The sequence below is a fragment of the Canis lupus genome, chromosome 1 (genome assembly GCF_003254725.2).
Source record: "Canis lupus dingo isolate Sandy chromosome 1, ASM325472v2, whole genome shotgun sequence".
NCBI classification, from domain to species: Eukaryota; Metazoa; Chordata; class Mammalia; order Carnivora; family Canidae; genus Canis; species Canis lupus.
Genome location: NC_064243.1, coordinates 2394497 through 2417610, shown reverse-complemented (window position 1 = coordinate 2417610; position 23114 = coordinate 2394497). Strand labels below are relative to the sequence as shown.

At 44.1% G+C, this 23114-nt stretch overlaps 1 long non-coding RNA gene across 7 annotated transcripts; it reads right to left on the bottom strand.

The window, feature by feature from the left end:
- Positions 1 to 3700: 3700 nt before the first annotated feature.
- Positions 3701 to 22723, bottom strand: LOC112643939 (uncharacterized). Of its 7 annotated transcripts, none has more exons than XR_003125984.3 (4): positions 22538 to 22723; positions 21658 to 21770; positions 21385 to 21571; positions 3701 to 3910 (listed from the first exon to the last, which is right to left on the bottom strand). It is a non-coding gene; the product is annotated as an uncharacterized LOC112643939 (long non-coding RNA). The 7 variants fall into 7 exon arrangements; XR_007411439.1 differs by having other exon boundaries at positions 21658 to 21731; XR_004812168.2 differs by lacking the exon at positions 3701 to 3910 and adding an exon at positions 11776 to 12180.
- Between the last annotated feature and the right edge of the window lie 391 nt (positions 22724 to 23114).

Below are 23114 nucleotides of genomic sequence, written 5' to 3'. Positions count from 1 at the left end.
ATAGATACTTGCTGGAGTTACTGACCTAGAAACAGGAGGAGTGAGCATGGGGGCAGGTGATGATTCAGCACTTGCTGTGGGCCAGGACGGCACTTTTCATGTCACTGCAGATGAGGGCTCAGACAGGGGGAACTAGACCCAGAGGAACCCAGTGACTGACTGCAGTTTATTCAGCTCCCAAAGCAAGTTCATTGGACTCTAAAGCCCGCACTGTTCCTTCAGTTGCCGAAAGGAATGAAAAAGGAAATAATTGTCTACAATAGTGATCGTATCTCCTATTGTGCGTGAGAAAAAAATAAGAACAAAGGAATAGATTTGAGGTGGGAGTGGAACAAAGTTTAATTATGAGCTACTTTTATGTCTTTATTTTTAAAATGTGTTCTTGTATATACTATTCACACTCTGAGATGACAGGCAAGGGAGTGATCTCAGGAAGACATTTTGGAGCTCATGCAAGGCTTACAGCTTACTCATTCTTCTAGAAGATGACAGTGCTTCTCTAGTGGATGTGTTCCCCACAGTTTCAAATGCTTTAGAACAAAAGATCAACCTCTCCCTTCCCTGATTATTTTCATCTAATTTATTTTTCTTTCCCTAACAGATTTCCAACATGGCTCTGAACTCGGATTTCTGTGCAGAAACTCATGGTTTTAGCGAAGATCTAAGTCTTTTTTTCTAAGATCTGGTTACAGACTAAAATTTTTTGCCACTCCTAGAAATGTAAGGCCCTAGCAATGTTTAGGGCTTTGGAGCACCTAATTTATTTCTCCAAGCAGTCCTATTGAACAGCTGGAGGCTGTGGCCATGGAGGATGGGTGTCCCAGAGTAGAGAGCTACACGAACCCGACTATGGCCACCCACCCATGGCGATCAAACGTTTCACTAAGCAGAGTTTTGAGAAGATCATGGCCTGTGTCTTATCTGCGTAAATATTTCTCTGTTACACTGATACTGATGAAGAGCATCTAGAGCCTGCTCACTAAAAAGCACAAAAATAAACTGTCACCAGGGGGTGGTGATTTGGGAAAACACAGCAGGTCCTCATCTGTGGATTCCCTATTTGTGGATTTGCTTACTCACTAAATTCTATTCGTAATCTCAAAATCCATGCTCGATGCTCATTCACAGCCATTCAGATACCCCCAGAGCTTCCAGACTGCCCGGCTCCACCTGCTGCTGCACAGGACAGTGCTCAGCTCTCTTGTCTCAGATCTCAGACCGCAGACAAGGGTCCTACATCATCTTTTACGTGACACATGTTTTCATTTTGCATTTTTGTGCTTTTTTTGTTGGTGATGTCACTGTTGACAATATCCCCCAAGCAGAGGACTGAAGCGCTGTCTGTGCTTCCAAGGGCAAGAGGGCTGTGATGAGCCCATGGAGGAGATACTCTGTGTAGATGAGTGTTGTTTGTTCCTGAGTTACAGAGCTGCTGGCTGTGGGGTCAACGTTAATGAGTCAACAATTTAAGTTAAATAAAGTGTCTTTAAACAGAAACACACATAAAACAAAGTTGTGTATTCATTGATTTATTAAAATGTTGTGACCAGAGGCTCCCAGGAACCTAACCTCATGCTTCCCTTGGGAATAATTGTTCAGTATTTGCAATTTCAGTGTTCATGGAGATTTTATAGAAAGTAGCCACCATGGATAATGGGAACTGACTGCAGCTCTTCCCACAAAGAAAGGGGGTCAATGTGCTCTCTCTTGATGCCCTGTGACTTCTGAGGTTGGGTCAGGTTGAGCCTGGTTCCTTGGAGAAACTTTCTGGAGGAAGCCAGCCACTGGGCAAGAACTCTAGTGACCCTAATATTGCCACATAGGAGAGGCCACATGTAGATTTCCCATCTAGGGGCCAGCTGAGCCCAACCTTCCTGGACATAGCACCAGATGTGTGAGTGAAGAAGCCATCTCAAAAGGGGGTCCCTGGCCCAGCAGTTTCAGCTTAGCCTTTCATGTCCTCCTCAGCTGGTCTCAACTTCCTGTCTGAGTCCCTAGAAATCATGGAGTATTAGGGCATCCTCTTCTGTGCCTTGCTCAGATTTCTGATCTATGGATCAGTGGTTGTTGGTTTATGCTGCTAAGTTTGGAGTGGTTTGTCACCCAGCAAGAAATGACAGGAACAGATGGTAATGGTCCTAATTTAAACACATCAAAACATATAGTGATATAATGATAAAAGCAGGCATATCTAGCAAGAAGTGCCAATTGAATTTGACTAAACATGCAAGAATAATCTTAGAGTGATTTTTAAGTCACTTGTGGGATTCAAAGAACAGGTAATTCAATAAATAAAAGGTGCACAGGGGAGGGAAGTGTGGGCCTTTCTTTGGTCTCACAGCTGGTTGCCCCATGACACATCGCTGTCCCTGAAGACATGTACCTACTGGTGCGGCCACGAGGGGCATTCCCTCCTTATCCTGAAACCAATAGCTCACCTCTGTGTACAGAGGAAGAACCTGACATACAGAGGGGTAGGCAATTTGCACAAAAAGACACAGTCATTGGGTGGGTCTTCTCAACCTGGAGGATTTTTGATGGATCAGGATTTTTGATGTGACTTGAGCCCGTAACTTTCTGTTTGGTCTGTTCAGCCAGTGATTGTGCACGAAGGTGACCCTACATGAGCCACATGAGGCTGAGCCTCGGGTGTGCTGAACAGATGTGTGGTGGGGTCTTTGAAGGTCAGAAGTGAGGTTGGGGCTGGAGATGAACATTCGGTAACGTGATGTAGATACTATCAAAGTGGAATTAGCCACCTCGTTGAGAAAGGGTGACGGGACTGCGTTGGGCTGAAGACCAGCTTGAGCAAAACCAGAGGCCAGTGATGGAGGTGTGGGCTTCCAGCTGTGATTTCAAGCAGCAGGTAAAGGGGGGCCCCAGGGTCAAGTGTCTCTGGCAGCACGGATTTCTAGTGGTTACTAGAAACTGCTCTTTCAATCCATGAGCTCAGGAAGGCTGGCAGCTTCCCTGTGCTTGGGTTTAGGATGATCACCTGCCCTGAGCTCCATCCGTGTGGAAGCAGCGCATCGTCAGGACAATAACAGCCAACTTCCCAGTTAGAAACAGAAACATGGTGGGAGCAGCGTGAATAGTGGAAAGCATCGCAGGAGTAGGAATGATTTTCAAAGACAAAACATCAGCTCCGAAACAGAAGGGAAGGCCTGGTCTGTGCAAGTGAGAGACACAGGATGGAAAGGAAATGACAATGTGGGGGCAGCTGGGTGGCTCAGCAGTGGAGTGTCTGCCTTTGGCTCAGGGTGTGATCCTGGGATCGAGTCCTGCATCAGGCTCCTCATAGGGAAACTGCTTCTCCCTCTGCCTCTCTCATTGTGTCTCTCATGAATAAATAAAATCTTAAAAAAAAAAAAGGAGAGAGAGAGACGAAAGACAAGGTGAATAAGTGACTGGAAGAAGGGCAACCACACTGTGAGTGTCTCAGCCTCACACTAGCTGGGTGTGCTGCTGGGCTTGGGGGACGTAGGGACCAGAAAGCAGGTGGGGTGACAAGTGCTCCTTGCCCCAGGGTCAGGCTTGCCCTGGCTCTGCAGCTTGACCTGGGGTGCAAGGCTTCACCCTCTGGCCTGCTGAGCAATCGAGTGGCAAGTAATACTGCCTCAAAAGATTGCTGAGGTAAATAAAATGAGAATAAATAATCCAAGAGAGTGCACACCAGCAGGAAGTTTTTAAAGGACCAACGAACATTTATATTTAAAAAAACTGAGGCATAAGCCCATGGCCTCCCCAGTGCCCTTTGGGGATCTGTTTGTGGGTTGAAGATGCTCTGTACCCTGACTCCTCTTGTCCTGCAGTCCAGGTGGCCACACGTGGCCCTGTTTCTACAACCGCCTTTGGACTTAGAAGATCTGCAAAGGATTTCCTTCTCTCTGTCATTTAGAAACTTTTCTTTCTAGAGAGGGAAATAAAATAATAAATTTGCTCTTAGGAATTGAGAAAGATATGTATAAATATATTTTTGCTTATTTTATGTGCCATATCTCTGTTAGGCACTTGACATGTATTTTCTCCTTTTATTTGCAAAAAAACTCTGCAAACACAGTTATCATCCCACTCTAGATATCAGAACACGAGAGTTTAAAAAGATAAATTATTTGCACTTCTCAAATGTTGTGGAAGGTGGAGCTGAAATTGGAAGCTGGTTAAGTCTCCGAAACCCCGGGTCTCTTCCCACTGCCTCATGCCACCTTCCAGAGTGGCCACAAGACATGAAAACAGGCATCATGTGGACTGGCTCTCACCCCTGCAACACTCCCCCCCCCCCCTCCCGGCTAATTGTTGTTCTTGTGGGCATGTCTGCTCTCAGGCCCAAATCATGAGAAGCCCAGAGTCTCCAAGTCAACTCTCCATTATGTCAGTATGTCAGGGTTCGAAGGTGCAGAAAACTCCGGCTTCAGAGAAAAGTTTCCTAGAGGGTTTTGGTGGTAAGACTGTGCCGGGTGGGCAAGGTGCTTTGTCCAGCGAGGTTCAGTGTTATTACATCACAACCATCTGTGTTTTGTGTATACTTCCTTCACCCAAAGGATTAATACGAAAACTTCAGTTTAAGCTATTTCCCCTGGTTTCTTCCCTGCTTCCTCTGCAAATTAAATTGTGAATAATCACACAAGGCCAAAGAACATAGACTTTGACATCCAATTAAAATTGATATGTAGCCTACTGAAAAAAAGCTTATCATCAAAATGAGTGCCTTTCATCAGCCCCGAATTACACATTTTGATTAAGATAAATGCAAATTATTTAAACAAGAAAAACAGAGAACCTCAAGCTGTAGAGGTAAGAGTCACCTCTCGCCTGAAGATAAAACCTATCTGTGAATCCCAATTACATCACACCGAGTTAGGATTTATGCTACCTTGAGGATGAAATATGCACATCGCCCCATTTCTCCTAACTTCTCAGTATCATCCCTCAGAAACGACCAGCAAGGCGCTGGCTTAGAGAGTCCCCGAGTTAATGTCTGTACTTATTAGCAGCTCAGGACCACTCTGGTCTCAGCTCCGAAGATTAGAAATGATTAACCTGCAGGCATGTGATGCTGACCAGCCGCTGACAGAATGAAGGCAGAGTGAGTTGGACCACAGTGATTTCCTTTTTTTTTTTTTCGTTTTTTGTTTTTGACAATTTAGCTTTGAAAATAATCCTTCTGAAAACAAAAAAATCCAGATGCTTTCATCATTCTAATTCCTTAAGGACACAAGGATAATAAGGTACACATGCACTAGTTCTTGTCAAAGTCTCCTCCGATCTAACAGAAGATAATCACACCGTGAAAAATACTCTCTATATCTTTACAGAGAGTAAGCATGGAATAAATAATTGTCGGAAGGCTGAATTAAGAAACTAATGAAATAAGGATCAAAATTTCTGTTTCACTAAGAAATAGAACTTTGAAAAAAATATTTGAGTCTAATATCAAGAATAGTCTTCCTTTGGATGGTTTTTCTAAAATTATTTTTTTTGGTATTATGGATAGTAATAGGTATGTATTTATGGACATTGTAGGGATGAAACAGTGTAAAACCAAAAGACACTCTTTATATACTATCATTTTTTCTCATGTACTGCTCTTAGGGCAAAGTGGTATCATTACTGTTTCCATAGGAACAGTAATTTTTTGAAAGTCAAAATGAATGCTGAGAAGGAAAAAGCACATAAGGAAGACATAGTCATTCAAAACATTGATCTGTGCCCCGCCCCCATAATACTGTGTGGAATATTTGTTGCATTATTCATTTGTATAAGAAATAATAAATAACATGAGACTGTTCAAAAGAAAAACTGCCCAAAGCTTTTTCAGCTAAATTGATTTTATAGTTTTGCAGCTTCTCTACATCCCCAAAATGTCCCCTCCAGGGTTGGGTGAGTCAGAACTTGGTGCAAATTGCAATTGAACAATGGAACCGACAGTGCGGTCTGTGACAACAGGACTAAGGTCCCCACCTCTATCATCTGCCTTCCTCCCATGCGGCATGGTGACGCCCACTGCTTTCTCTGAATCAGCGCCCCCCTGCTCCCTGAGAAGGAGCTCTTGGCCATTTCCCCAGCGGCCCGATGCTATGGCTGCACTATTTGTTTGCCGTGGATGGCATGCCTTCCCGGGTGTGCAGCGAACGGCGCTGCCCCTGGTTATACATGTGCACCTTTGAGGCTCAAGCATGTGAGCAGGCAAAACATGTGCATGCAAATCTCCGGGTTACGCCACCAAAATGGAGTTTGTTGGGTTCACTTAGAGCTTTCACAGTTGTTGAAATAAGAAGGATTGGCGTCTTCCTACAGAACTTCTAGAAAGAGAGTACACTCTTCTGAGATTACGGCCTGGGACCCAAAGTCCTGTGAGAGGTGGCGTCGGGTCCTGTGGCTGCTGTTAACCTGTCACTGCCCACCGGGAGGCTCACAGCAATGATATTCATCCTCCCAGTGGGGCCATGTCCCCTCTAAGGACTCTAGGGAAGAACCGTCTCCTGCTTCATCCTGCATCTGGAGGCTCCTTGACATCCTTGAGTAGCTGTGGGCATTCATTTCTGCGAGTTCTGCCTCCTGGTCCCCTGGCTTCCTTCCCCGCCTGGTCTCTGTGCCCCTCCGTCCCCTCCTAAGGACACTGGCCATATCTGCTAGGACCTCATTTTAACGTGATTACAAGTGCCAAGCCCTTCTTTCTAAATAAGGCCACCTTCACCTGTACCGGGCGTGGGGGTATACTTGAACATATGTCTTTGAGGACACATGTCAGGGCTCCCTGTGGTGGTTCTGAGACGCTGGCAGGAGTGTGAAGGGAGAGCCGAGCTTTAGAGAGGTTTGGAAGAGGGAGACCTAATGGTGACCTGAGGCCTGGGCTACCCCATGGGTGAGGATGGGGTGCACACTGGGAGTCAGCACCGGGGAACACCGGTGTCTGTCATCCCCCTAAAGGGCTGACTTCTCTTCGTTCCAGACAGCCACAGGGGAAGACAAGAAACCGTGTGGTCCTTGGGGTGAGCGATGGAGTGAATAGAAGAACAAATAAGTCAGCAGTTGCAGAGCTCTGGACATTCTTGTGATGGACATCTACCCAAGTGGAATGCGGGCAAGAGCATATCCAGGACACGGTCTTGTCTGCTGCTGTCTCTGACATACCTGAATCAAAATAGTGGGAGCCAGTGTGCAGCCCAGCCAGCCTGCCAGGGCTCGCTGTCCTGTGGGAACTCAGGGTCACGCACTTAGGGTGCTGTCCTCTACCTGCCAGCGGTCCTCCTTCACAGCCTAGAGGCTTCTCCTTGTGGAGTGTGGCAGAAAGTGTTGAAAAGCAGCTCTCTGGGGGTGCCCGGGTGCTCAGATCCTGATCTCAGGGTCGTGGGTCTAGCCCCACGTCAGACTGTGCTTAGTGCAGAGTCTGCTTAAGATCCTCTCTCTCCCTCTGCCAGCTGCCCCCCCCCACACACAAATAAATAAATCCATTAAAAAACAATAGCCTTCCAAAGTGCCCACAAGCTTGAGCCTCCATAAGGAGTGGGAGCGAATTCATCTTTCCCCACATCATCCAGCCAACGTGTGTGTGCTTTGCAACAGTCAACAGTGCCAGTCAAATTTCAAATTTTAATTCATTTTTTTTTCTGATTCCTTCGGAAATCAAACATAAAAATTAACTGCCTTAAGTCTGCCAAATGGTCATTGGTATGGCTTTCTTAGTACAGTCTATGTGTGAGAGTATACTACTAACATTTCCTATTGAGAGCCTGTTCAGTATCCTTTTTATCTTATTTTCATTCCCTTTTATGAGTTTCAATTTTTAAAAATGAGACTTGAAAGTGTTGAAGTTTAGAGAATGCCTTAGTTATTACAACAAATTTGTACATGTCTACGTGGACATGGAGCTTGACCTTGACACACATGTCTATTGTCTATTGTCGCTTTATTTTAAATGTTCCCAGGAGGGAAGTTCTGTGGAAACCCCATGTAGCTGTGACAACTGGTGAGGGGGGTGTGCCAGCGACACGAAGGTCAGTGATGAGCCTAACCCAGTACCTCCCTCCCCGAGGTAGTGCCTCGGGTGCTCCCCACCCATCCCTGCAAATTCACCCTCTTCCCTCGTTTCCACTTGGGAATCTTTCCGTGCAGCCCACAGTTACCAAGTGTCCATCACGCGCCACCTCCTGGAGGGAGCAACATCTGCAAAATCTATCTGGAATTGTTTTTCATGAGAAAATCGACCTCTTACTATTGATCTTCTAATTCATGCATGTGGACTATATTCAGTATCTGATTTCTTTCCTCAGAGTTTTAGAGTTTCTATCTATGTGTATATTTTATTAGCTTTACATCTCGTTTCTCGGTGCTCCTGAAGACGGCGTTTCTGAAATTTTAAATTCCAACTTTTATTAGATAAATATCTGAATTTCTGCTATTAAATGCATTAGGCATTTTCTTTTCTTTTCAAAAAATTGTTTTGCTTGCTGTTTTGGGGGCACCTGGGTGGCTCAGCGGTTGAGTGTCTGCCTTTGGCTCAGGTCGTGATCCCAGGATCCTGGGATCAAGTCCTACATCGGGCTCCCTGCAGGGAGCCTGTTCTCCCTCTGCCTGTGTCTCTGCCTGTCTCTGGGTCTCTCATGAATAAATAAATAAAATCTTAAAAAATAATAAAATGGTTTTGCTGTTTTTAATGTAGATGCCTCTCTAGCTAGATCTTCTAACCTGCTTTCTGTCTGTATACACGAAGGCTATTTATTTCCTTACATTGATTTTAAAATCTGCTCCTGTACCAAATTCTCTTATTTTGCATATGCTGTTTCTGTCAGGCAGTCGACTTACTTTATTTCTTTCCTCCTAATTGCTATGTCTCTGATCACTTTTTCTTTTTTAATGCCTTGTCTCTAATGTGGGTGGAAGTTCTTTCCTGTTAAGGCAGGTGCTGTCTTTGGGTGAAGCACATAAAGAAAGAATAATCATCAGTTTCTATTTATTGAATATTTTTAAGAAAAATGAGTGATGGAAAAAAAAAAAAAAAGAAAAATGAGTGATGGGTTTTGTCAAATATCTTCTATATATCTAGGAAAATCATATGACTTTTCTTTACCTCTGTTGCGATGATGCATTTTGTCAGTAGACTTTCTAATACTGAGCCACTCATATTTCTGGAATAAACCTCCTTGCTCATGAATCACTTCTTTTTAATACGTTCTAACATTGTGATTGTTAATATTTTATTTCAGACTTTTGCATTAACATCTCCTGTGTGAGACTGGTCTGTGTTTTCCTGTTTTGTGGAAAAGTCTTCCTGGCATGCTTTTATTTTCGGAAGAGACATTATTCTGTACTTAATTCTTTTTCTTAGAGTAATTTGTATAAGAATGGATTGGGATTTTTTTCTTTTGATTATTTGATTATTTTTAAGTGAAATGAGTTTCTTTCTTCCTTTTTTTTTTAAGAATTGTACCAGGATATATATATTTTTCTAATTTTTAAAATTTATTTATGATAGTCACACAGAGAGAGAGAGAGAGGCAGAGACACAGGCAGAGGGAGAAGCAGGCTCCATGCACCGGGAGCCTGACGTGGGATTCGATCCCCGGTCTCCAGGATCGCGCCCTGGGCCAAAGGCAGACGCTAAACCGCTGCGCCACCCAGGGATCCCCCAGGATATATTTTTGATGGTTTCTGGCTTCACAGCTTTTGAGTCCCTTTTTTGTTGCTGGTATGTTGTGTTTTTTTTTTTTTTTTTTTTTTTTTTTACCTTTTTTATATGGCTTCAAAATGTGGTATATGATATGGACTCATAATTTCTGAGAACCTTTTCTCTGGACTTTTCCTTCCTTTTATCTACACCTTCCCTATTGTCTCTGATCTGCTCAGTAGAGATTTTAAGTTTTGCTCTAGAAACTGTGTCTGGTGGGGGTTGGGGTGGGGTTGGGGGTGAAGGTGGTGCCAGGCAGGCGGTGTCTGATAATTTAAGAGGCTAGTGGGAATGCAATCTACTTTCATAACAATCTAAGATAGTCGTATTTTCCAACATGTTCAAGAGGGCATATCTTGCTACAGGAATTATTTGAAATAAAGTCTTAAAAATACTATATCAGGTCTTACCAAAGGAAGCAAATACGAAAAGACTACACCTCAGGATGCCTGGATGGTTTAGCGGTGGAGCGTCTGCCTTCTGCTCAGGGCATGATCCCAGGGTTCCAGGATCAAGTCCCACATCAGGTTCCCTACAGGGAGCCTGCTTCTCCCTCTTCCTGTGTCTCTGCCTCTCTCTGTGTCTCTCATGAATAAATAAATAAAATATTTTTAAAAAGAGGATCCCTGGGTGGCTCAGTGGTTTGGCGCCTGCCTTTGGCCCAGGGCGCGATCCTGGAGTCCCGGGATCGAGTCCCACGTCAGGCTCCCAGCATGGAACCTGCTTCTCCCTCCTCCTGTGTCTCTGCCTCTCTCTCTCTCTATGTTTATCATAAATAAATAAATCTTTAAAAATATATATTAAAAAAGAAAAGAAAAAGAAAAAGCCTCCATCTGAAAATATACCTGAATATGAAAAGTTAACTGTCTTCACCCCAAGGATCCGTCCCCGTGAGTGATGGATTCCTGTCCCAGTCCTGGTCCCAGGACGACGTGCAGCCCCCACTCTATGACTGTGAAGTTCTCCTTCCCCGGTTACTGTGGTTCCACAACGTTCTGATTTTCTGTCTCCTTTTCCCTCCTTTTCTTCTCTCTCCATATGGGTCTCTTCCCTCCTCTGCTCTCAGTGTGCCAGACATTTAGTTTATTGCAGTCCTGGCGTTCTCCTTTTCTGGTGACTGTATGAGCTCTTCTGGTTTCAGCAGTCTATACCTGGATCCTGGATATACACCTGCCCAGACTCTGCTTCCTGTCTTCCCGCTGTCAGCTGAACAGACCATCCTATTCTTGGACTTAAAATCCAAGTGTATTTTTGTCTTCAAACCTGTCCTTTGTCAAGACATCTCTGTCTTGAGACATAAAATCTTTGGAAGCTGCCTGGGTATCCTCCTCTCTCCCACAGTGGGTCCCTGCAAGCCATCACAGAGTTACCTGAACGTTTAGTCACATTCAGTGTTATGTATTCTCCAGTTGCCTCATCTAGTCTAACCCTCCATTTCTTCAAACTCAGACTAATATATCTATTATTTCTCCACTGTGTTCTTATTCTGCTTCTACAATTGCACATTGTGATCTCATTCATTTTCCTAAGCTTCGCTCTTCAGGATCCTGCACCTCTAACCAGTGTTTGTTCCTCATAGAATAATTTCCAGACTCCTCATTGTGGCGTGCAGGGTGCCCCACAGTCTGGCCACAATCCATTCTAACCTTTACCTTTTCCCTCATCCTTTCAAAAGGAAGACCTCTTGACCTCAACTTCCTTCTGAACATTCCAGGCCATGTGCCCATGGGATATTTCATGCTGGCTCTTTGTTCCTCCTTCCTTTCCCTGGGACAGTAGCCACCGCAACCTTCATGAAGAAGGACCCTGGATGTAAGAGGGACTCGAGGAGTGGGAGATGGCCAGGTGTCCAGAGCTCATGCTCCTCAGTATCTTCCAAACCCAAACGGGCCAGCAGCCTGGTGGACCCTCCTCACTCTACCTTCAAGTCAAATTTTCACAGTCAAACAAAACTTCAGTGAGGCTTTGGGGCTATGGTTCCTATAGTAACAGGGCCAGTTTCAGGTCTGATTTATGATGTCAGATGAGACTTCTTGACACCAGCAATCTCAAACTTACCCTTTTCAAAAAACTCAAATCAAGTACTAACATTTAAATAAACAATAACTTTATTAACACTATGTGCTGTCATCTTTTCTTCTCTAACCAGCATCCATGACTCCAGTCTCCTTCACAGTTGACATGAGATCCCCTTCCATGTCCTGTTGCTCTTGGAGGACATGCTTTGTGGTCCATGCTCTGCTATCTCATGACCCAGCATTGTTCCCATTAAATTCCCAAATACTGCTGGCTGATTAAATAATTATGAGTTCATGGGTGGTAGTCATCCTCACCAACTGTGTTCCCTTAGTACTCATTAGGGATCCCATTCTCTAGTTTTCACCATCAATGTCAGTGTATAAACTGAATCATCTGGTGTTTGGCTGAGTTTGCCACCTGCCATTACATTCTATTATTTTGTTCATCTGCAGGGGGAACTTATCTTGTCCTTCCTGGAAGTAAAGGTTATAGTCCTAGGTAAAAAAAACATGAATAAAATTAGTTCTGACAAAGGCGGAGTGGAAAGATGGGTGAATTGCAGAGGACAGGCATTCCTTGCTGCTAATACTGCAGATCAGGGCAGGGCCCCTCCTCAGCCAAACTAATGGAGACGCTTCCATCAAAATCCAAACAAAGACTTTATCATGCTTACACCGAATGTTCTTTTGGAAACTGCTCTAGCATTTCATCCCTGTAGCTATTGCTGCATAAATACATGTATTTGGTTGTTTCAAAGGAGAAAATGCCTTTGGTCAATGCGTCTTACCTTTACTTCACCATAGTAGACACTTCAGTTGAAAGGGAACATGAGGGCTCAGGGTAAGGTGCACCAAATATGTTCTGTGGCGATTCTACTGTGGAGGCAATGTGTGTGAGTGTCATTCTATGGGCTAGGTAGAGCTCCACAACGTCCCCAGAACAGCTACAAAACCCACAGGGCACTGGGAAATGAAGTTTCTGTGAATCTCTTACAGTGAAATCTGTTCTAAACTAATGTGAAGCTATGTCGAAACTACATCCCATGTGTAGAGCCGCTGATGATGAGATGCTGTCCCAGACCCTACTGGGAAGAGATGTGGTACGAAAAACATGTTAATTCCAAAACACATCTATCCCCAGGTAGTTGAGCAAAGGGACTATAGGCCTGTCACACAGAAATGTGGTTGAGTAACTCAAAACTTACAGAAGGGTATCAAATAGAAAATACAATATTCTGGTGCTCAACTCAATCACTTGTCAGATAAAACTATCTCTGGGCACCTGGGTGGCTCAGTCAATGAAGTGTCTGCCTTCAGCTCAGGTCATGATCTCAGGGCCCTGGAATCAAGTCCTGCATCAGGCTCCCTGCTCAGGGGGAGCCTGCTTCTCCCTCTGCCTCTGCTGCTCCCCCTCTTGTGCTCTCTCTCTTTCTCAAATAAATAAATAAAATATTAAAAAAAAAAAAACCTATCTCTAATACTGGTCTTCTGGTGAGTTATCACTGTGATTGTGACTGGTGTGTTTATACACTTTATTTCTTGGCTTAACCTCTTATATGATGACTTAAAAGGTGGGGAACGGAGTGTGTGTAAATCAGCATCCACTTACTGCTTTAAGTATTTATCTATATTTCGGACTTTGTCGAAAGTACCCAGTAACTCTTAACATCCACCAATTAGAATGAAGACATCAGCTCCCTTCCACCTTATTTTTCATCTCTTTGGTCCCACCTACTCCTGTTTAACTTCTATCATTTGTGTCCTTTTAAAAAGGTATCAGTACCTTAACATCTTAATTATTTTGGTAATTTTGAATATAAATTCTAAACTAGAAAATTGATACTGTCATAAACACTTATGAACATGTGGAAGTCTTCCACTACTGAACCATGTACTATCATGGTAATATTGGGGAATAATACATAATTACCCTGTAAATTAGTGTCATTCCCGACTAGTTCATGTGTCAATGCCAGATCCTTTCCCTTCTCCCACTGACTCTCTCCTTATCTACCTAGCCTTCCATTGGTTGCCCCAGATTATAACGTTCTACGCTATTTTATTTGTCTATGGGCCATCATTTTCTTATAAAAAAGACACTGGGCATTTTCCTATCATTTTCCAGTTACTTTTGTGTAATAATGGAAAAAATAAATGTAAATAAGATCACTGTTAAAAAAAATCATTTTATTGTTTTAAAGGTTTAGTTTGGAATAATTACTCAGAAAGGGAGGTTTTTTGGTGTGTTTGTTTGTTTGTTTGTTTGTTTTTTTCCTTTAGTTGTTTTTTAATGCATTTTTTGTTTGTTTAAGATCTCCGTGTCTTGGGTCTCATGGCTACTTACTTAGGTTTTTGGACAAGTCTTGAGCCTGCACTAATTTTTTTTTTCCCAAATGGAACAGACAAATGATCTAGGATAACACATGTCTGAAATTGACTTTATTTGTGCTGAGTAATCCGTTATCTGGGCACTAAATTGTAGTTTCCAAATCCCTTTTCCCTATAACCTTAAAGACACCCACCTCATTTTTAAATGTCTACAGCACAGGCTTTTCCCCCTGTATTTGTTGTTGTCTTTTTAGAAAAAAACAATGCTGTCAGCAAATGTGTGTCTTGAACAAGTCAGTGGTCAGGGAGTGAAGGGCACTTGCTCCAAGGGGAGCCCATCCCGGAGAGTCTGGGCTTTATGATTTCCCCTCAATGAATCCACACCCCTGTTTCTCTAACGACCAAACACACATCACCATGTCTAAACTCAACGTCAATTATTTGAGTTACTTTAAGGGAAACGTTATTTTTAAACTTTTTTTTTCTCTATAAGCTTTATATGATTATATTTTAGTTACTGCAGTGAAACCAACAATTTACAGAAGTAAAGTTATTTGTTTTGGCTTCTCCAGAGATGAGACAGGGAAAGGAATCTAACAAGAAAAACCGCGAAAATCCCATGTACCTTACATTATAACATGATTTTAAACTATTTACTAATTTTAAAGGTGGATACATTCTGTATTTCTATGGTTTCTGATTTTGTATCAGTTACATACATCTAGATATAAATATCTTTGTCCCCTTGAAATTAATCATTTCAAAAAATGATTAATTAGTATATTGAGGGCTGATGGCAATCTTTGGGAAGAAACTGTAGGCTGCAAATTGTTACTTTCAAACCACAATTTCCTAGATATATATTTGCTTTTAGTTTTTATTTTATTTTTTAAAGATTTTATTTATTTACTTGAGAGAGAGAGAGAGGGAGAGAGTGCACAAGCAGGGGGAGCAGTGGAGGAAGAGGGGGGATCAGAGTCCCTGCTGAGCAGGGAGCCAACGTCAGGACTCCATCCCAGAACCCTGAGATCATGACCTGAGCTCAAGACAGACAGTTGCCCATGTGAGTCACCCAGGGGCCCTGTATGTATTTGCTTTTAGATGAACTTTTTAAGAAGGGATTTCCATATTTAAAATTTACTCTTCTGCTAATGAGGAGTTTGAATGAAGTGAGAATCCACTTTTTTACATAAAGCCTTATGCAATTGCATTGATCCTTCAGGTTAGTACAGATTTAGTGAATTGTGTGCTATTTTCACAGTGTACCCACATCATGGGTGCTCTTATGGCCTGTTTTCTAGATGAAAACACAGAAGTACAGACTGGTCAAGTGATTCCAGAGTCCCAGCTGACAAAATGCCAGAGTGGCTCTAGACGCCATCCTCTTGCCGCTCTAGACCTCATGCCTCATCCCACCTTCCGGCGAAAGTGAAGTTTGGGGTCTTCCCAAATTACACGGTGAAGTTAATCAGCTTCTAACAGCAATCATAGGCAATTTTAGATTTCCCTTTTGTAATGCAGGACAATCCATATCCTTCGTATCACAATCCCAGGTGGGCTGACTCGCTGTAAAATGGCCTTAATGGAACCGTCTTCATGTCCATTAAGAATAACCTGTCATCACTGCACACATACATTTGCAATATTTCCAGAATCCATTTTGTACTTTGAGATTTCAGTTCTATTTTGCCAGGATGCTAGAATCTCACACTCGAGGGCAGACTTCACAGAGAACAGGTGGGACACATCATGATTTTAGCCCAAGTGACTTATTGTTGATGAAATCAACCCAAAGAGGATCACAAGGTTCTTTCAGGATGTTTGCTTCTCGGCTTCTCCACCTTGACATGGTCCTGAACTTGTAACACTGTATTTTTTTTAGCATATTTATTCTTTTCATTCTTTTATTCTGTTGGGTGTTCTCAGGCTGGTCTGGAGGCCATTCTGCTACTTCTCATCCTCATTCTTTTTTTCAAAATAATCATTTAATTATAGATTAAACATTTATACCATGAATGAGAAGCTATTTTATTTACTTTATGTGAACAAGCCCGTTTAAATCTCACAAGAATGTGGTAAGCTCGGACAGAGAAGTCCAAAGCACAGGGAGGTTGAGTCACCTCCAGCCACCTCCAGCTGAAGCAGGATAAGGTGCTAACCAATCCCGAAGGAGGTGAATTTCCTTCACAAGGACAAGGGGGGATTGGCTCTGGGAACTATGGGAGAGACATTTATTGCTGAGAACAAAGGTACTAAAACAGCAAGCAGCCAGTTAGATGCAAACCTAACCCAACCCATATCCACCCCCTGGTGTTGGGAGGCAGAAGGATTGGTCACCCCTGCTCCAGCGGGAAGGAATGTAGCTCCTGGGTTGGAGGAAAGAGAGTAGGGAGTGGTGTCAGAAGAATCCACACAGCCTCCTTCCTGCTGCACCTCAAGGGTGCAGGACACCCAAGCAAACACCCCTGCAGGTGGAGAACAGGCCTCATCTCAGTTGAAGTGCCTGTGACTGTCCAGATTCTGTGGGCCAAGGGCAGAGCCCAGAGACCAGCACCTGGTTGAGGCAGAGCTGGGAGGGCAGGGCCAGGAGGGCAGAGTGGGGCAGCCTCATCTCTGCGGGGAGGATGTTGGCCTGGACTCCCTCAGCCCTGCGTCCTTGAGGCCTGGCCGGAGCTGAGCCCTGAGCCTGAGTGCAGGCTGCCATTTGGGAGTGGAAGGGAGGTGAACAGCCCTCATGCCAAGTGGTGTGCAGAAGACAGAGGCGGGGGAGCCCCTCCATGTTCCCGCCTCCAGGTCACTGAGGGCCCAGTGGAGGGAAGGGCAGGCTGGAGCCCCGAGGGCTGACTGGTGACCTTGCCATCACCACAACATGAAGGAATCCTCATTGTAAAGACACCGGGACCCACATGCAACCAGAGCACTTGACAAGGCAAGACTTCGTTTCTCTTGTCAAGTCGGGATGAGGACTCATTGAGGCAACTGAGTCCCATTAGCACAGCCAAGATAGGATCTTGCTTTTGACCAGATTTGATTGAATATGCTACCTAACATGTATTTGTAGGCTCCTGGAGGGTTACGGCATGAATGAACCCATCATCCTTCATCATGCCTCCGGCACTGAGGGTTAAGGCTGCAGGGGGACACGTAGTCTGATTCATGGAGTTGAAGTCTAGTTCCTGTACCCTGCGGTTAGCGAGCCGGGGGTGTCGGGGGGCGGCTCTCTGTGCTGTCTTCCTGCTGAGCTTCTCCGAGGGGTCCACCGGCTGCTCTGGACTCCACACCCTTATTCTGGGGGGTGTTACTGATAAGTCAGAAAACGAAGTTTGACTTAAAATGCTTCCAGAAATACCCATGTCTTGTTTCCCGAGGACACTGAATGCACACTGGTGGGCAGGTCTGGGAAGTGAAGTTGTGTGAAGTTATGCTCTCTGCCTTCTTCTTCTGTCTCCACTTTGGACCACATTTATTGATTTGTTTTAAATCTGCAGTATTGAGATGGAGTCTTCCACTCAGCAGGTCTCTGAGAGGTGCTGGATATGAATGTTGCAGTAAATCCACTTGTTCCCACGGTGCCATGTGTGTAAATGAAAGGCACTTTCCATCCCAAGCAAACATTGATGACACGGTGGCTCCAAGGTAGGATACTTCGGGTTACAGCATAACCCCTTTTTCCATGCTCTCAGAATTTTCTGATGGCCTTTTATGTAGTCACCTTTGTTCCTTTGGACAGATGTTTGCTAAACATTCACTATATTTGAGTATTAATTTGAAATTGAGAGAATGTGTAAGGAAAATGCTTACCTTTATGTCAACCCTCACAACCTCTTAGACTCTCATTGGGGAAGAAACAACTTGTTCGTGTGAATTGCATAAGATACAGAAAGGTAAATGCTTAATGTCAAAAGGAGCAGGCTGGACATGGTCCACAAGCTTGAGGGAACTGTGGCTTTCACCCCCCTGGTGTGCTCTGTGGACCCGGTTCTCCTGGATGAATCCAAGTCCAGCCTTTAATTTCTCACAAATCTGGCCTTTCTAGTTGACATTGAAGTTGAGAGTCAATACATAAAATTGGAGTTGGAGAAGGGAGTGGTCAGTGCAGGCTGCAACGACTCTCCATGAGCTCTGATGAGGGAGCCCCGGGAGCTGCGGCCTTGAGGGAGAAGCAGGCAGAGGGGGCACATCATGTAGGACTAAGCCATCGGAGGTGCTTTCTACAGCTTCTTAAAGACGCAGTTGAGGGTGTGATGCATGTGCTTCCAACATGGATCCACTGTCTGTGCGATGTGACGGGCAGTCATGCCCTCGCTATGTACCAGAAGGCGTTTCCATCTGCTCTTCCCCTTCTTCCTCCTCCCATCTGTGGGAGCACCCAGTAGGGGTGTCTGCACCAAAATCCAGTTTCGCCTCCATAATCCTGGTCTCCTTTTATTGAACACACTGTGTTAAAGCCTCAAAAAGAGGTAGTTCAAAGGATTAGGCAACTGGACCCAATTTAAATATTTAGAAAATGGGGCCTCATGTGCTCCATCAGTGGAGCATCTGCTTTCAGCTCAGGATCCTGGGGTCCTGGAGTTGAGCCCCACACCCGGCTCCCTGCTCAGCCAGGCGTCTGCTTCTCCCTCTGCCTCTGTCCATCCCCAGCCCCTGCTGGTGCTCTCTCTTTCCTTGTCTCTCTCTCTTTCTAATAGATAAATAAAAATATTTTTAAAAAAAATTTAAAAATGAGTATACTCGTTCTCTGGAGTTCTTTGTGTGCTATGTCCTCAATTATCCCCAACTCCAACCATCACTGATGGGAAACGACACTCCTCCTACTGCACGTACTTCTTGCAGTTGGATAAAAACATCGCAGAGGTTAGCAATTAGAAGCACCTTAGTCCAAACGACACACTACTTTTATTTTTTCACAAGGAGAGAAAATCCACAGATCAATGTAATCCTGTTGCCCTCAACCTGTCCCTTTATTCTGCAAATACATTACTTGCAATTTTCATTCAAAATCTTTTTTTTCTAACAATCTTTTTCATCTTGGGCCCTAATTACTTAGGTGTGGGGTGTTTAAACAAAGGGAGCAGGGTAAGTCCCTGCGTTCATGACAAACCGGTCTTTTGGAACCAGCGCCTGAGTGCAGGTCGCGGCAGAGGTGCCCCGTGTTGGGGGCCGCCCCGGGGCGCAGGAGCCTTGTGGAGGACACCGCTGAGCTTAGGGAAAGGCCACAAAGGCCGCTGGTATGTACTCAGGAATAGCGCTGACACGTGAGTGCACTTCTTTGTTGCTCCTTCATTCTCAACTCCATTTCTAACAGAAAATAGTAGCATAAATATTTGTCAGCACCTCCACTTGTCTCCCATTTCTTTGTAAACTTGGATGACCCAGGCTTGGAGAAGGTCTGGACGTCATGATACTTGAGACTGAATTCTGTCCATGTGTGGAAGGTGCACCTCTGTTATCGTGGTCACGTTCCGCTCAACATCCTTTCAGATTGAGTTGAATTACACGGAGCGTTCAAATCCATAGGATAAAATCTCTGAAATGTCAAGTAATCACAACCACGTGGCCCACATCTCTAAAGCACAGATTTCCAAAGATAATTAGATGAGAGCCTTTGGTCTGCTGTTATTTTGCTCTCAAGTTTTTTGGTTTACCCACATTTTGTCCTAAAAAGTCAAGCATTTGTGCAGAGCAAACTATGTCAGGAAAACCTCCTCCACTTTCTCCCCTGGAGGTTGGGAACTTAACTGCCATGGCCACTTTGCTCACACTCTTTCTTGGGGTCTGCACAGTTAATCCTTGACTTAATCAGCCCTCCCTAGCATACCAGGGGGCCTATTTTCTTGAGAATCTCCTTTAGAACTAGGCAGAGCGCTGAAAACTACACGCAGATCATTTCCACGCTGGCAAAAAGCGCTCACTATATTTTGTAGGTGAGATTACAACGCAGCAGACACCGTGTGGTTTGTTCCTGCTCCTGCTCCTGGGTTCCTTTAGTCTTGGTCTTAATTATTATACTAAAAAGGGGTAAAAATTTTAAAGGCCCTCTGTTAGATGTCTATGTGGCTCGGAGAAGATTCTCCAGTGAACTCAGTGCTTCACAGTCTGGGATTTGAAGACATTAGAATTTTATAAGGGGCAGGGAATCCTCCTTCCTGTCTCCTCTGCGGCGTCTCTCACACACCCAGCTGCATGCAGCCATGTGCTCGAAGCTCCCACACCCAGACACACACGCACACACACAGACATGCAGCATTTAGGCTTACTCTCCCGTTGTCTTGTAAATAGTCCCACCATCAAAATACTTGATGCATTCATTTTCCAGAATAACAGTTGACACATCTTTTTCTCTAAACTAATTATTTTGACCCCCTACAGAAATAACAATTAGCTAATCAAGTTACATACAATTTCTAAGTTTCAACTTAAAGTTTCATTTTTATTTTTCTGTTGTCGTTACTGTTAGAGTCAATTAAAAAAAATAATGCATAGTGTGTCCAAGCCACGGCATGATCTCTGTCTGTATCATGTGATTGGAGTGATAACACAATGGTAACTGAACGTGTATTAGAAATCTCATAGCTGGAAAGTCAGGCAGCAGCCACATGTGATTATGGCTTTTCCTTTTTGTAGGCTTCTCCCCGCATTATGTGATACATCCCACAGGGAAGTTTCTTAAAATAAAATGGCATTCTAGGATGTAAGACCATTGAGCAAATCACCTGCAAAGGGCAATTATAATATCTGTTTGTACAGTTTTCTAGCGAGAACTCAATGGAGTAAAATGACCTATTCCTGTCCTCAACACACAGAAGGTGCTTGAAAAATATTTGCTGCTTTCACAGCAGTTTCTTAAACTAATGCATATTTTGGGTATAGGTTATAAGACCTATAACATAGGTTATAAGATACTTTATACAAAAATAATGAGGCTCCTTTGGTAAAACACATTTTAATGTTTGGAATAAAATTTGTTTAATTCATATGAGCCATAAAAGAAGATCTGAATAAGCCTGATCATAGCAGTGCCATTACTGGAAACAGGTGGATCTTTTAGTGATTTGCTGAGCATGTGGAACTGTGTCAGGCTCCCAGGAACGGGTGAGGCTGGGGTGGGGACGCCCCCTCCTCAAAGGTAAGCAGTCCCCAGGCCTGGCCTGCAAAGGGCCTCACCACCCCCCAACTCCCTTTCTGCTACTGTGGCTGCTGTTCAGTACTCTCCCCTTGTTCCCAGCATTAGCATGAATGTGAACATGCCCCTCTTCATAGAAAGATTGCCACTGTGAGAACCCACTGCAAGAAATACAAACACATAACCTCTTAGGACCTCTGTGTGTGTCCTGATTTTTCTGATTTCCCTTTCATTTTCCCTTGTATTACCTGCACTAACTCTGGGTTGCTAGAATCCGCTCGTCCTTTTTCACCTGCGATGGCACCATGTCTGATTCCGGAGGAGCATGGTTCAGGCAGCTGACCCCACTGGGGCCTTCAGGTGGGCTAGTCACTCATAAAAAGCCTTCACTTTCACACATCCAGACATGGACTTTCCATCCATTTATGTGATCACCTGCAGAAGAAGGTAATTCCCACTGAAATTATTTTTTAAGAGGGCAGTGCCTTCATTGGTTGTTGAACAAAATAGGAGAAGCCTACCTTTGGGGGGGCGAGGTCTCCTTGCTTTCCCTGGCTCTGTGTCAGTGTCCTCTGTCCACCTTCTCTGTTCTTGCCTGTGAAAGCAGGGACTGTGTTGCCATATGCGCACTGCCCTTGTGAACAGATTTAAGGAAACATATGATTGACACCAGTGCTTTCATGTGCCCCACTCTCCTCTGAATGTGTGTGTGGCTGGGCCAGGTCTCTTTCAGTGAATATTTTATGGTGTCATCGAGGGAGTCAAAGGGCAAATAATGCATTACACGAGCCGTATGAGCTCATCAGCAAATGATGAGCTCTGCAGCAAGGGCTTGGATCCGGCACCTCTGGGACTCTGAGCCTCTCTATCTACTCAACAGCAACAGGTCCTTGCACAGAGAGGGCAAATCTGCTCCACGTTCAAACCAGCATGGGTCCCCTGTGGGCCAACTAAACTTGTTTTTCAAAGGTGCCACAACTCTTCAGAATTATTTAAAATTTAGATTCAAGATAACAGATATCCAGAAGTTTCCCAGTGATGGGCTTGCTTTCCACAGCTCATGTCCGCAGACCCACAGGGGTCTTCCGTGTGTCCTGGCAGTTAGTTCTGAAGCTCTGTCCATGAAGGGGGGCTCTAACCACCTCAGAGGTGAGTGTGTTCAGCTGTGCCTGGTTTCCCTGGCAACAGACATCTATAGCTATCTTGAGTGACCTACATGTCTAAGCCGTCTATGTCATCCAAAGGAAGAAGCTTGCTGAGAAGAAGAGATACATATGGCCATTAAATCATTAATTCTATTTCAGCCACTAGCAACTGAGTGTTTGCTCCCCACTTGGTTGTGAGAGAAAAGTGAAGTGAGTTTCTGCCTCAGAAACAGTGACTGTAAGAAGCCATCCTTACCGGCTGCCCTTGAGATGAACTTCCTAGGATATCACCATAGCTTTCATTTTGAAGATTGGCCAATAATGAAATGAGTAAGAAAAAAAATCTGAGTAAACCGAAAACAATAGCTTTTTTCCTCTTTGTGGAGAAATTAAGTACTTGTGGGCTTAGAATGGCCATAAGAACATTCCACACTCCTCTAATGGAACGTTTTTTTCAGAAAGAACCAGAACCAAGCTGAGTCATAGCAACCTGAGAAGTCAGTGCCTCTTTAGAATTTTCTAAAAGGTTTATGTTCCTTGCCTTAAACCTTTGGACCTTAGTTATTTTCCATCACAAAAGATGAAAGTAGGACTAATTCTATTAGAGGCAATTTTCCCAAACATTAACTCTTATAAGTGGTGGGCAACCCACCATCATAATTAAAAGTGTTTACCAAGTGTTTAAATGCACATTCAACCACTGGCTATTCCAGCCATAACCAAAGATAGGTCTCCAGTCTTAGGACACCACTGAATGTAGGGATGACACGGAACTTGGAAACCTCCGGCAGAGATCAGAAGGAGACTTTGTCAATACAGAATTTATTGTTTGT